At 38.2% G+C, this 15,974-nt stretch overlaps 1 protein-coding gene across 6 annotated transcripts in view; it reads right to left on the reverse strand.

Annotated features, from left to right (window-relative positions):
- Positions 1–15,974, reverse strand: part of PTPRZ1 (protein tyrosine phosphatase, receptor type Z1) — a gene marked incomplete at its 5' end in the record, with an annotated part of 129,356 nt that overhangs the window by 65,264 nt on the left and 48,118 nt on the right.

Here is a 15,974-nt window from a genome sequence, read left to right on the forward strand (position 1 = left end):
CATCTTTTACTTTTGGAACGATGTCATTACTTCCATTACTTTTTTAAATATATACTGGACATTTATGGAAAGTGAAGAATACTGTTGTGCATAGACAGAATAGATCTGTTTTATCAAAGTTGTCACTGGCATACCACTCTGAAGTGTTAATTGATTCCAAGGTGCTTTTGTTGGTTGATTATTTTTTTGATTTTGCTTTTGATTTTATAAAACATTTTTTTATTGTAAGATATGAGAAATATGAAATAAGGCCATGAAATACGTAGGTACTTTTGTTGGGACAAAGTTAAAATTTAGCTGTCTAATCAGATACTGCTCTGAATACTAAAGGTAGAACTATTCCTTCTCCTCTTTGTTTCTGCTTCATTGTTTAGTTAGAGCATCCACACTGGATCAATAGAGGAGATGTGGATCCATGAATGATTAATGCACTTAGCTTTGTATCAAAAGTTGCACAGTGCAGCTTCTAGTCCTCTAAAGGTAGAACAGTGACTTCAATGCAGATTCTGGATGAGCATATGAAGAGCTGCACCACTGGTATCAACTTCGTGGATGTTAGTATACCTCATATTACATGAAACTCTGCCTTCTGAAGATCGATTTTTGTCAACAAATAAATGGAATGTTTTAGTTTTACATCTCACCAGGTAGGAAACAGTATTTCTATTTTGTCTTGATCTTCATTGCAGGGATTTTTTTTCACCTCCAAAAAGCTGCAATTACCTCCAGAGCTCTGATCATGATCAGTTTAATAAACTCTCTACAAATTCTTCAGATTGAAAAAGTCTAGACGTTAAGGGCTGAAGTTACTTGTCAAGGCAGAGAAGTTTTGGCTTCCAGTTTCGGGCTTAGCCAGTTTTTATGCCTGTCTCAGTGTTCAATTGCTTGTGGGTTTTCCAAGACAGGATTGCTTGCCAATGTCTACGTCAAATGGTAAAAAAAATGATGGTTATGTTAAAAACAGCCCATAGATTAGCTGCATGGTCACTCTAAAAACTTTAATAATATTTATATGATCAAAATTCAACATTAAAAATGTAACGTGCTTTCAAATGAGCAAAAGCCAAATACATTTATCTCATAAATTTTTTTGGCACGCAGAGAAATGAATGTAATACATTTCCCTACACACATTGCTCTACTGTAGGATTTGATATTTCAAACGAAGGAAACAAAAGGTTATATTTGTTTTGCAACTAGATGAATTCAGGCAAGCCAAAACATCTAATCTAATATTTCTTTAGTGCATTATTTGTCACTTTTCTAAGTATCAGCATACCTTCACTGTATTCTACATGACTGTGCATTGTGTTCATATGCACACAAGACATCTGAGCTGTATAAACACAGAAAAACACGGACTTCTCTTGAGGAGAATAACCTAAAGAATGGCATAGCACTAACCTGCTGTGTTCATTTTCTCTTTTTCCCATGTTAAGTATGTCTGTTATTAAAATCTAAATTAGCAGGTGGGTCAGGAAAATTCTGATGCAATGCTTTGTTATCCTCAGATCATCACACATTTCTTTCATCTTTTGGTTTATTTGAGCATAAACATTATGCTTCATCCACATCTCTGGTCACTGAGACAGCTCAAAAACCAGCCAAAAACAACTGAGATTGGAAAAAATTTATATTTTTTCCCCTTCATCCCCACAGGAAAAAAAAAGAATCAGAATAAACCACAGTTCTTGAGATACAATAGAAAACTGTAATCAGTATTATAAATGCAGTGGCTGCCTGGTGATTTGTCTTCCTGGAAGTCAGTCTGATAATGATTCATAGCCTAAGTGAATTACTGAGCAAAATGTGTAGGAGGATGAAGACCAATGTACAGCTCTCTTTCAATATAGCAACTGTTTGCTGTTCCTCTTCTTCTTTCAGTCCTTGATGTATCTGCCCATTGCAAGCTAGATAGAAACTATATAATCAAATACTTCTATGCCAGAGGAATACAGATAATCACTGATTTGCAGTACACTCAATGGTATGGTTGTTTAGACTAGGAGAAGGATTATAGGAGAAATTCAATCAACATTTTAAGATACCTCTTTTCTATTATTCTCATCCCATTGCTCCTGAATTTGCATAGAAATGCTGTTAGAGGATGATGTAGCAATACACAATGAAAACTTGCCAAGTAATCTTGATAATTAATGTAGTGTTAAGATCTAAGCTATATTTTTCAAGTAAGCATTAAGGAAGGAAATTTGCTACTGTGCCAAATGAGAGATCCACTAAAAAAGTAATACATCCTTTCTCTTGCTATTACTTCATTTTTGAGAATATGTGGAACCCTAATTGGAAACTGACTGCTTCTAAACTTCTCCAAGGAATTCAGGTAGTAGCAATGATTTCCTTAAGATACTTAAAGTCACGGAACTGTATACAGCACTGCTGCGTGATAGATACAATTCCAAGATCACAAATAACCACAGCTGAAAACAGAACTGGAATGCATGGAGCTGGCTCAGTTTTAGGCTAAGAAATAGGCAACATCTTCTGGCCAGCACTGAGGAACACAGCCTGTGACTGAATTTCTTATCCCTACAGCTGCATTTCTTTTCACGTTGGACATTATGGTAGTGTCTCCCTCTGCCTCGTATCATACAAGTACTACTCTATTTGAAATGCAATGGCTAAGAATGACAAAAATTATTTTGAATCAAAGCTTGAGCCAACTTTAAACAGACCGTAAAAATGCACTTTAAACTACCATCAACAAGAGCAAAGGAAGAGAAAGCAATAATCTTCTTCCAGTGCAGCATCCAGCATCTGTCTGATAAGTGATAGTTGATGAAGTCCCAGGAGATGAGTACAATGAAACCCATCTTCAGCAGTGCAGATCACCATCTGAGTCTAATGAATTGCACTATGACAGTCTTTGCATTTCCCTGCTCATTACACCAAGATAGTCTCTGCTGCATTTTAGAAATGATCTTAGGTGGCAGAACCAGGCTCTCAGTGCAGAAACAAATTACAGCAATGAATTTTAAAATGGTGTCATTTCCTTCTTCTCAGCTTTTCAACACATCAATGGATCTAACAATGTTGGATTTCACTAAGAGTATCAAAACTGCTTTCTTTTCTCTCTTGTGGCATGGTCTCCCTCCTTCCTGCCTCTACCGCCTTCCTTCCCTTTCCTTCTTCCCTCCTCTTCTCTCCCCCATCCCACTTTTTGCTGTAACGAAATGTACATTACTTCATTGCTATCGCCAAGGAAAATAAATTCTGTCATTACCAGCCAATCTACAAGAATAATATGTCCAATAAGCTCTGATCCAAAGTCTGCTTCTGTATGTATATAAAAAAAATTATGGGTGCGTTCTCTGGGCTTTGGATGAGATCGGCTGTGCATACATATAAAGATCACTGCTAAATAAGATTTGTGAAACCTTGGATGCAAAATGTCCACAAGCTGGTTTGGAAAAGGCTGGCATTTACCCTTGAATAGCAAAAAGGCATTTATCTCAGCTTTAAAGAATAATGTGAAGATCCTGAAAAACAAGGACGAGACAGAAATAAACCAAAGCAAGACAAATATAGAGTAAAAGAATACTGGATTACATCACTGCTCAGTCAGTCCCAGCAGGTGCCAGCAGATAAATTACCCTAATGTCCATAAGAGCATAACAATTTTTTGCTCTCCAGGTTCTCATTTTTATAGAGTTTCATTTTTTTATAAAATGAAGCTCCTACCTTTCTCCCGAAGAACATTATGGCACAGTAAAGTGAGATTTCTTTTTAGCACCTTTTAGCAGGATTTGGTATTATATTTCTATGGGAATTTTGATATATATCATGTTTGCGTAATGCTAAGGATGGAAGGAGGTGGTGGGCAGGAATCTGCTTCATAGTATTATATTCAGCTGTATGGATTTCTCACATGCAGCTACGGATGTATGTGTGCTCACCTTCACAGTTTTTATCACATATTATTTTTTACTTGAGAAAGGCCATTCTAATTGATAAGCAAGGACTTTGACTGCAACAGCAAAAACTTTAATTCCCTTTCCCTTTTCACCCCCCCAGATAAGAGAAAATCCCTCTGAAAATGAACACTAACTTTTTAAAGGAGCCACTACGTACTTTGGAATGCACTGCAACAAGCTGCTGCTGTAGCTAGGCAACCAGGATGATTAAAAAAAAAAGTCACATGTTTGTAAATAATAGCAGTGCATTATTTTGAGAAGGACACAAAAATACACACAACATTTAAATCCATATGCTGGAGGATAGGAGTCTCATGCACACAGACATACCATTCTGTGTGTGTCCATTTTAAGCAATGTTATGCTTTTTTTCTAAGTCACTGAGACAGACAGACTGCTTAATGCAATGAGTCACAGAGCAAGGCAGCATGAAATGCCTGTGTTGGTAAAGATGCCCTGAGTTTGGTTTTCATATGTGTTTTCAGAAACTGTTATTTTGTTTGCGGAGGCAACCTGAATACTTTTTAAAGTACAAACTATGTGTAAGTGGCAAGAAGATAAAAACCAGCCCACTCCTGACATTCCACAAACCTTCCTGCACTAATGGTATTTGGAATTAGTGTAATATCATTGTTATTACTGTGTCTCCATTTTTTCCACATATGTTACGGCAGATTCTTTCAGAACTACAAAAGCAATGTCAGTGGATACAAGATTCTTTCTCTGATAGCGTACCACGTTAAATTTAAATGACACTATTACATGATTATTCTTTTTGAGAGTACCACATCCCCAGAAACAGTCCTTAATAATTCTTCCAGTAAGTGAGGCTCTTCCCAGCCCTGATGGGATAACATCATTATGTAAATTACACAGTACGTATTTCTTCCAAGAACTTCTTCTACAAATGTGATATGCAAATCTATTTTTTCCTCTCCAGATATAAAAAAGATCTAACCAGGCTTTAAAAATCTCTCAGTATTAAGAACTTTTAGAGCTACTTTCAATACTGAGAAGTCACTCTCAATAGTGAAATGGTAAAAGCTATTTAGCAGTAAGTGTAACTCACTTCAGATGGGGAACTCACTGTCCGTTAATAGCATTTATTCTCACAGCTTTTCCATTCTATCCTACTCTGGAAACTATGTGTGCCACAGGGAAGGAAGCAGCACTAACTGTTACAGAGGCACATGCTTAAGTTCTCATTCCTCTGTGAGTCTGGTGGAGATAGAACTTCTGAAAGGAAGAGTTAATTCACTGCACAGCTTGTATTGTGAAACAAATAGAAACTGAAGCTTAACCTGCTGTCTCTGAGCTAAAAGTTCACAATGAAGATTTCAGTTTTCTTATCAACATTCCTTTAAATTCACTAAGCTCTTTAATGGCTTAGTACTTCATTTTTTTTCTATGGCTAATACACAGAATGATCAACTTTCATGAAGATTCGTGCCATCATTTTCTTTTTTCTCTGTGAGGAAAGAACTATTTTCCTTTCATTTCTACACATAATAAAATAGAAGAGGATCAGAAGAGCTTGTTACTTTCTTTCTTCACATTGTTACCCAAAGATCAAATGTAGGGTTCTTTTTATCACCTGCCAGCACAGTCTTTACTACTTTCCACTAAGTGAGACATTCAAGGAGAAAGAGATCTTGCATTCTGTACCACGACTGGCCAAATTAAAGGCATGCTTCTTGGCTTCTTGGTTTATTTATCTACTTTAAGTGGGAAGCTTCTATGGTAGGAACACAAGAAACACATGGTATTCCTGACACATTAACATCGCCTAACTATCAGACCTCTCCCAGCGCAGAGGAGAAACTACTTTCAGCTGCAGAGTTAACATTATGGGTCGTGTAAAGGTAATCATCAAGTCCCAGGGGAGGACTGGGTGCACACAAGTGCTTTTAGTACCAAGTGATCCCAAGTACTCAAGAATCTTGACAGTTCTAGATTTGCGGAAGGCTTCTAGAGACAAAGATTTAGTTTCACTCTGTGAAATTTTATCTACTGCTTCCTCTTTTTTCCTTTTCCCTCGTGATGGAAAGCATCAGTTTTATGTTCAAGAATAATGCATGCTATCCTAAACATATTTTCTTGAATATGAATGCTATTTCATTATCTTAGACAATACACTTTTAATTACTGACTTACTCAGAGTAAAAATTTTCTGACAAGTATCTTCTCTGTTCAGATAGCTAGGAGCTGGACAGCCGTAAGTAAAACAGTGGCACATAGATTTCTAGCAGAAAATTATCAGCTATCAAAGCAGATCTGTAAGCTGCTGGGACAAAACCTCCACAGTACAGACCTACTGTGCAGCTAACTAAAATGTCGATAATCAGGCTCTAGACACCAATTCCCATTAGAGTTCATAGGTTCCCAGATTTTCCCAAAAATTCCCTATACCTGATTTCTACTGTGCGCTGTGCGCTGAGGTACTGTCAGTTTGAGTAACCATCATCAGAGGGCATTCTGGATTCACAATCAGCTCATCCCTGGCCATGATCTCCCAAGGCACATACCCAACTGGCATGACCTTCTGACTGCGTAGTCAACAGCACTGAGATGGAAGTAAAGCCCTGAAATCACACCTGCCTCCATTCAAGAACACAGATTGTCAATTTTAATACAACAACCCAGCACCTAGATCCAGACAGTGGGTTTTAGAAAATATCAGTTAGATGCCCTCCTTCCTCTGATCCCTCTGCAGTCAGCACCTTCGCACACGGGACATGTTAGAAATTGCGCACTTGAGGAGTCAACGCAGCCAATTCACTGCAAGATACCTACCACATTTCAGATTTACAGATCAGATTATTCCACACATATCTTCCACAGAGTCACACAAGCCTTAAATCATAGCCTAATTATAATTCTTCTAAAGTATTTATCTGGTCTTCTGGTTCCCATTTGAATTAGGCTCCAGTCCCACAGCCATGTCCATGTTTGTAGCGAGCTATTCACGTCAGAATGCATGGGTGGCTATAAAACAGCTTATATGTTACTGAACTATTCATAAGAATATCATATTTCTGTCTCGAAACGAAGTCCACTACTATTAAAGCAACTAGAGAAAGTACTTGTTACAATAATTATGCATAATACATTTCTAGTTGTTTTGTGTTTGCTATGCTAGCACAGTGAGTAGTGTTTGCTATATAGCACTTAGCATCAAACAGCACTGCATGCATTATGAGATTCCTGGCAGTTACATGGCTATTTGTCTAACTCTGTATCGAAAGATGATTTCTAATTTCTATACTCTTAGGCAAGAATCTCAGATTTTATGTAAAAAATAATAATCAGGAAAAACAAAGAAGAAAACCTCACCTAGATTATACAATATCTAAACCAGCCACTTACTGTTTCAAAACCTTTTTTTGTTTGTTTCCAAGAAGAATACCCTTTGTGCTCTCCACGTGCACCCTACACCACTGTTTATGTCCTACAGTCTCCCAGTACTCACAGTCTTCAAGGATGTGGGCATGATTTCTCCCTAACTAGTTACAACTACTCACAACTAAGGTAGTTGTGGATTAATACTGAAGGACTTAATTACAATTAAGATGGAAAGTTGGGCAAAATATTATGATGGTTAAAGAAGAGATACATGGCCTGAGCTTCTAGCTGCGGAATATCTTCACAGATGAGCACAAGCATACTAAAGCTTACTCTGCTGCTGAGATCTAGAGTTTATATTCCCCAGTATAATTTTCAAAATATGAGAGGATTAGTCTCACTCATGAATGACTTGCGTGACATTTACACAGAGATTTCAAAATGAAGGGGCTGATCAAAAAATCCTGTAGGTGAATTATATGATGATTCCCCATCAGTTCTAAGATAGGGAATAATATATTAAGTTAGAAAAAGGTTGGAGCTCAGGAGTGGGAAAGCAAGGCAAAAACACTACGTAAATGAAAGTTCCTGAGAAAATGCAGAGACAGCTTTTTACATACGCAACTGTGAACCCTTTTTTAATAATTTCTCTTGGCTATAGGCAGCAACAACCTTTCCCTTCATCGGAATCAGTTTTATCTTTGAATAATACCAAGAATCTCATGTTTCCAGTACAGTGTACTTCCCTATGGGGAAACATCAAATCTAGAAACTTCAGTTAGTAGAGTTTCCATGGAATTGTTCCTGTAAAGTAAAGATGTTTTTAACTTCACAGAAAATACTGCCAGATTGTGACTATGAGTCACAGGAGATCTGCTGAAAATTATGTTTCTTTCTGTATTATCTCTTTATTTTTGCTAATATCCTGTCACTTTGTAGTTCTGATAAACAATTCGTTGACTGATGGGTGTCCTTGAAGTTTTTATTCTGTAGAGATTGGCCATAAAGACTTGTATTGAGACTCCTCCCAACCCTTGTCATCTCTCAGCTTGCCTAGCTTTTGTTTTTCCTTTTCTGGTTTAGTAATGATATTTTGTCTTTTCTTCTGATGCTCTTGCTCAGAACTGCAGTACCACAGAATGGCTAATGTAGGAATGGACCTCTGGAGGCCATCTGGTCCAAACCCACTGCATAAGCACTCAGAGCAGGCTACCCAGGACTATGACCAGGTGGCTTTTGAAGATCTCCAAGGAAGGAGACTCCACAGTCTCTCTGGGTACCTTGAGCCAGTGCTCAGTAATGAATTGCTTCCTGATGCTCAGATAGAGCCTCTTGATTTCCAGTCTAATGTCCACTGCCTCCTGTTCTGGCACTGGACACCACTGGAATGAGCCTGACTCTGTTCTCTTTGCACTCTCCCTTCAGGTACTTATGGACATTGATGAGATGCCCCAAGCCTTCTCCAGGCTGAACAGTTCCAACTCTCAGCCTCTCCTCAAATGAGATGCTCCAGTTTCTTGATCACCTTGGTGGCCCTCCCGTGGACTCTTTCAGTAAGTCCACAACTCCTGTACTGAGGAGCCCAGAACCAGAGCCAGCAGTCCAGGTGAGACCTTACCAAAGCTGAGTAGAGTGAAAGGATCACCTCTCTTGACCTACTGGTGATACTTTGCCTAATGCAGCCAAGAATATCATTAGCTTTCTTAGCACCAACAGACTATTGCAGACTCACATTCAATTTGGTGTCCACCAAGCCAACCAGGTCCTTTTCTGCCAAGCTGCCTTCCAGCTGGTCAGTTTCCAGCATGTCCTGGTGCCTGCAGTTGTTTCTCCCCAAGTGCAGGACACTGCACTTCTCCTTTTTGAACTGCATGAGATTCTCATCAGTCCACTTCTATATCCTGCCAAAGTCTCTCGGCACTCCTCCCCATTTTAAATCATCAGTAAAATTCCTGAGGATACATTCTGGCCCATCGTCTAGATCACTGATGTACAGGGACAGTAATACTCCAATACACTGTAATGAAGATGATGAAGATGTTGCTGTAATAGGAACGAATATGTAAAAAGCAATAGCAACATTACCTTTTCCTTTGATGCTGGAATTTGTTAAGAAAAAGCAATATGAACTTGTGAAGCCAAATCAGGGATATGATCTCTTGACCAGAGCTGCATAAGGTATACCACAGTTTAGAACTTTACATTACATGTCATCTGCATGTGCATCCTCACCCCCCCGCCTCTCTCTGTCTCATTTATAGTATACACAGAAACTGGGGATGAGACGTCTACAGTACTCTACAGGTTGGAAATCTATCTTTCATGACCACGCTGCCAATGTCAGCAAGCAGATCCTGAAGAGCATTGCATTTGCCAGACCCTGCACTGCTAACTTGTACTATTACTGCCTTCCTGCCGAAGTAAAACACTGAGAGACACTGTGAGGGACTAGCATTCAGTCTCCCATCACAGAGGGATTTTGTTGACAATTGTCTCCTTGTCTTCCTTCTTAGCTGAGCAGAATTTAATTAAAACACATTTCCTCAGAACATTTGATCACTATTCAGATAATCCTCAGCTTGCAGGCGCAGAGCTTCTGTGACTGAAGGAGGAACTAAGGGAGCTTTACTCCCTGCCCTTGCACATTCTGCATTTCCGTGTCATTTGACTTGACTGCAGCTGTGTATCTGCATAAACTCACCCCTTCAGAGCAGGTATGATGAGTCCCTGTTCTATAATAACTAGAACCCATTGAAAGACTGTAAAGCATGATCTTGTCTTTAATTTGATATGTAATTTAATTTGGTATTGGGACAAACTCTTTGTAGCATAAAATAAATATTGCCACTACACATACCACAATGGTTCCCTTGTTGATGCTGCTTCTGCTGATGATTGCTAAAAATTTGGCAGCTACATTTCTCCAGATGTGCTACTTAAATGGCCAGTTAGGACAGAAAATTTCCATTCCCTGCCTTACACAGCTTCACAGTCCCCACCCCTTTACCAACTGGGTGTTTGCTGGAGCATAAATATATATGATCCTACTTTGTTTTAATGGGCTTTGCAAACAAAGTATTTATTTACAAAAATTGCAGGAAACCAAGTGACATCACCAATGTAGTGTCGTCTCTTTTGTATCTGGCCAGGACCAAAATGGTAGCTGACACTGAAAACAAATCTACCGATTTTCAGCTGTGCTGGTCTAATGAGCGCTTAAGGGATACCTCATGAGGGAGCCAAAGAAAGGAAGAACTTGCACTCAAGAAATGCGATTAGTGCTGCGGATTCCTGTAAAGCATTAACTTGACAGCCATGCACAAGTCAACAGTATTTTTGTTCTCTCTTCTCTTCTGGGGTATTGTTTCAAAGAGGGTCATCAGTTTGCAAGTCTGGCATCTACTTACATTGTTAAGAATCTTGCAAGACCTCTATTAGCATAATGGGTCCTGACATATATTTCCTAATTTGCTGTATGATATAACTATTGTGGACAACTGTAATCATACTCCAACTGCAGCTCTAGAAAGAGATTTTAAAAAAAAATGCTCCACTGATCTGAGACATAATCTGCGTCTGTGATTGTATAAACAATATGTCCTGTGAGATGACAGAATTAATATTTTACTAATAACTCTGCACTGCCCACCACTTGAGTTGGGGAATGTAAAAACAAACTTTATTGAAACAGAGGATGAAAAATAAGAGTGGATTTATAAATAAATTTAAGAAATATTTCAGCCATTCCAAGATTGCATAGGTTACATTTATGTTAAATATTTTGGCTTTTATATTCCAGTTTTCCTGCCCTGCATAGACTTTAAAGGACTCTTTCTGCCAACTTAAAATCTGGTCAGTGATTTTCAAGAAAGGGGATGACAAAAGGGGATGTTTGAGGGATTACATTTGCTACCCTCTGAGCTCTGACAATCACATCGCCTTTTTTTAAAGGATATCTTCCTCCTCTCTTTGTTACTCAAAGAGAGGAAACTGAGAAGGGAAATGCACTGAAGTTTTTGGCCATCTCTCTGGAGCAGTGTACAGGCTTAATCCAATGCATCTAATGCATCTGGTGAAATATGCCACACAGCTGAAGGCAAAAAGACTGGCTGGGGGAGATCCAGCATCCATAAACTCACTGCCTTGCTCTCTTCAGTGGCCACACTGAAGGTGAGCACTTTCCAGAGGGCAGCCCAATCCGTCCAGTTAAATTAATTCTCTCCTAATGGCAATAGTTACAGATAACAGACCACTCCGTTTCTGCACCAGAGATCAGAGCATGGGTTGAGGAAGCAGTGACTTGAATTCATAGCTTTATTCATCCTGAAGAAATTATGCCAGTATATAAGGAAAAGGTGTAACCAGACAAAGAAAGAATTGATCATCATTTCTGAAATGGCTCTGGCTGCTGTGCCCCCTGGGCAGCAAGAGACCTCAGCTCCCAAGGTGACGAGAAACCTGGCTTTCATCTACTGGCTATAACAGTGGAGGAGGAGAGCAAGGGAACAGCCTGAAGTAGTCTGGTCTATGCTTCTAGGCCTGTTTTTTGTTGTTGTTGTTGTTTTGTTTTGTTTTCCCTTCATTTACTCTGAGATAATCTAATCCGAGAGGCAGGGATGCTGTATCTGGAACCTCAACTTCAGTGAGCTGTGATAATTTACAGAAAAATTGCAGCATACTGCAAATTGCAGGAAGAGGAAAGGAGCTGTAGGAGGCTGGATTGAGTAGTTACTGTTCATGTAGGAGCTTACAACTTTGGAGCCTGGAATGTCAGATGAAGATGCAGATAGGTAAAAAAAGGGTGTTTAAGTGGAAAAGTATTGCTTGATTGTTTTATTTTACTTTAATTAATTAATAGCAGTGGATGCTTCCTTTGAAAATCATAAAAACCAAGAGATACTCGATCGTGATGGATATGATGCCCTTATGCAGACGCTGACAGCTCTGCTCCTCATACGTGACAGCATGCACTCTGCTTCTAGACAAAAGCCAGTGATTTCTGACAACTAGAATAACCATTTCTTGGGTTATAGAAAGATGTTAGAGGGAAGAACAAAGATATTTGGGAAGTGTCTGAGACTTTTTTTTCCGACTACATCTCTGTCTGTCATTCAGCCAAGTGCATAAGCCCCTAAATTGTAGTATGCTCAGTTCCCAGCAACCTCAGCGGACTGCTTAGTTAGAATCAGGTCCTAAATGGCTGTATTATTTTGACTTAGATTGAAGGAGCTTCTACTTAAGTGTACTTCCATAATGTGCTGATTTATTACAAAAGCGTGCACAAAACTTACAAAATTATGTGATTGCTATGGGCTGCTCAGCAAACAGAAAGTGGCTTGTGTTTTGAAGAGTACATACAAAAGGGTGATGATGACATGCAAGTGCACCTCTGACATTTAAAAAGTGATTACAACTTTTTTTTTTAATAAATCAGCAATCACTGTGTGGATTTTGTTTGCACTTCAACCTTTAGGCATGTATTCCTGCTTCATTGTACAGTATCACTATGACACACAAAGAAAACTTAACATTGTCCTCCCAGGGACACAAATTCATCACAAACCACAGTGAAGCCACCTCTGGGAATATTGCAAGGAACTCATTAGCTAAGCAGAAAGCAAAAAAGTGTGACATGAAGGAAACTGATTCACCAGGGACAAAGGCATAAGCCTTAGTGATGCATTGTGTGACTTAAAGGAAGCAGTGAATGCTTTCTAAGAAAGCTAGGACAAATAAAGGGCATCTACTTGAAGCCATTAGTCGGATGAAGAGGTGATGCAGCATGGCTGCGATGCTACACTGGGACTGCACAAAGTTTGAGGAAGTGGCAGGCAGCGCTAGTCCACACTGTGCCTAAAAACACAGAGGAAGCTAAAAGCAATACAAATGCAGAATACACAGCTCTCAGGCTGCTCCAACAGAAACCCATTAGGTTTGAGATACTCAGTAGCATGAGGAAGAAAGCACTGTCAGCCTTCAGCTGTATCTTTCAGAGAGCTTTTCTTTCAGACAGAAGTAATGAGCATGCACAACTCAAGTCTTGCAGTAGTCAGAGGGACAGAAAATGAAATCAATTTAATCTCAAATTGTCTACAATAAATATCCAAAGAAGAACAAAAAATGTTTTAATTTCCATGCAAAGCAAATGAGTTTAGTCTTCAAAATGGGATTTAGAATCTTAGGAGGAGTAAGTAATTGATAAAACACACAAAGAATTATGAACACATTGTTACAAGAAATCTTCCTTGTCAAATTTGAATTGTATTGCAAATCAGACAAGCTCTGGAAACATGTCTGAGTGGTTAATGAAGTTATTGCTCTCACAAAGAAGTTACTGCTGCACCAGGTCCCTCTGCATTTCCATTCAAAATAATTCATATAGCATTAAGTTAATCCAACACTTTTTTATGTCTAGGTCTGGTGATAACAACTTGCCAAGAAACACCTGACCTAGACAGAAGGTGACTTGATGAAATAAAACTACCTCATCCTTCCAGGTTCCAGATCTAAATGAGGACACAGAATCACAGAATGTCTTGGGTTGAAGGGGACCTTACAGATTACCTAGTTCCATCCCCCTGCCATGGGCAGGGTTGCCACCCACACTAGGCCTTTCAAAGCAAAGACTGCCAATTTTTTTGAGAAGAGAGAAGTTACACATTTTTCTGGTTCTTCCTATTAAAAACATGTTTGTCTGGATACTTCCAAAACATCACAGATGAGTCAGGTTCATCTGGGCTCTTTCCTTTATCACGTATGACCAGACAGTCCCTCACAAATGCTTATCTCCCCATTTTTTAAAAAGTTTTAATGAGAGGGCTTCCACAGTCTTCCTAAGCAACTTGTGCCTGGGCTTCAGTGTTCTCACAGTCAGTTTTTCCTAACATTGCACATAAAACTTCTATTCTGAAAATCAAACTGTTTCATCCCTACCACATTAGTGGCACGGAGAACATCCCATCACTTAATAACAACTTTTAAATATGTGAAGACTATTATTGATACTCCTTTTTCTAAGCAAACTTTGTTCCTTAATTTTTTTTTTTCCCGAGGATTTAAGGTTTTCTGAGGTCCCTGTCATTATTGTCACTTTTTCTCTGGGCCTTTTCTCAATTTGTCACCATATTTTCTACAAGTGTGCAGCTCCAGAATGAGTACAGAAGTACAGCTGAGACCTCCCTAGTGACAAGTAGAGCAGAATAATTGCCTCCCATGCCTTATGCAACATTCTCGTTAATTCACCTCAGAATGGGATTGTCTTTTTTGCAACAGCAGCATATTGTTAATTCTGATTCAATTACAGCTAACTGCCATTTAGCCACCTTACCAGGCAGTCCCCATTTTGCATCTATATGTTTGATTTTCCTTTCCAGTTCAAGTATTTTGTGCTTGTTGTTACCCTTGTATTGACAAATACTACTTGACTGACTTCTGACCATTTCTTTCATTCAGGTTCACTTCAAATTCTGATAATGTTCCCATAACTCTTGCAAGTCTCAGTATGATGCCCTCCATGAATTTGCTAATCCTAATTTGCTAATCCTAATTTGTTTTCTTCTGTTATCCAATATATTAATGAAAACATTGAACAATATCATATCTAGGAAGAAGTTTTGTTGGATGTATCTCGAAAGGCACTACGAAATTACTTTCCATTTTCACACCACCATAATTTAAAAAAAAAATTTCTACACCCTTGGTCATGTAGAAAAAACTACAATTGGAGACATTAATTTGAATCTGGTACTACCATAGGCTGAAACAATAGCTATGGAAAATGTAAACTGAGCCATTCATTTTTGTGAGATATTAAATAAGAAGTTTCAAGACAATAAAATGTCAACATTAATTTTCACTGATGATCAGCTTTGTAGAATCAAGCTAATGTGTTTGTAATTTTTCTTTTAGCATCAAGTAATGAGAAGTGATTCCTCACTTAATTGCCAAAATATCTTAGTTTTTACAATCTTTTAATAATTTTACATAAAAAGTAGAATGAATATTTACATTGTATTTCTTTACTTCTGTTACCTATGCCATCACTGCTAGAATCCACACATTTAATTTTTGTAGAAACATGCTACATTTCTAATGTGATAAAAACTGTCCATGACTATAAGGTAGGGTGGACTAAATGTTCAGTTTTAAGTTAATGGATATATTTACATTGATTTCAGTTGGCTTCAGTCTCAACTGTTAGAAAAAAAGGCTTGAAATTTGAATAAAGTTAATTAATTGCAGTTGTAAAAAGTAGTACTTACACAGCAATATTTAAAATGTTATTTGCCCTGAAATTTATCAAAATGAGATTTATTTGTGGGTGATAGGATACTCCTTGTAAGAATGCTAAGTAGGTATTTAATATTCATACTAGCATTTATTTTAAGACTATATATCATTGCAACTTAGTGGTGCTTGAACAGGAAATAAACTTTCAACATAAGCAGTATTTTGCCTCGGATACAGAGCACTTTATGAGCTAGCTTCCTTATATTGAGTCATGCTTACTAAGTCAAAGGAGATACAGCAAGGCTGAATTTCCCTGCAGAATATGAATAAGAAGACAGACAGCTGTTTAGCTGGTATCCAAGTCCTTCAATCTTGAGAGAAAGAAAAGAAAAGAAAAGAAAAGAAAAGAAAAGAAAAGAAAAGAAAAGAAAAGAAAAGAAAAGAAAAGAAAAGAAAAGAAAAGAAAAGAAA

The sequence above is a fragment of the Numida meleagris genome, chromosome 1 (assembly GCF_002078875.1).
Source record: "Numida meleagris isolate 19003 breed g44 Domestic line chromosome 1, NumMel1.0, whole genome shotgun sequence".
NCBI classification, from domain to species: domain Eukaryota; kingdom Metazoa; phylum Chordata; class Aves; order Galliformes; family Numididae; genus Numida; species Numida meleagris.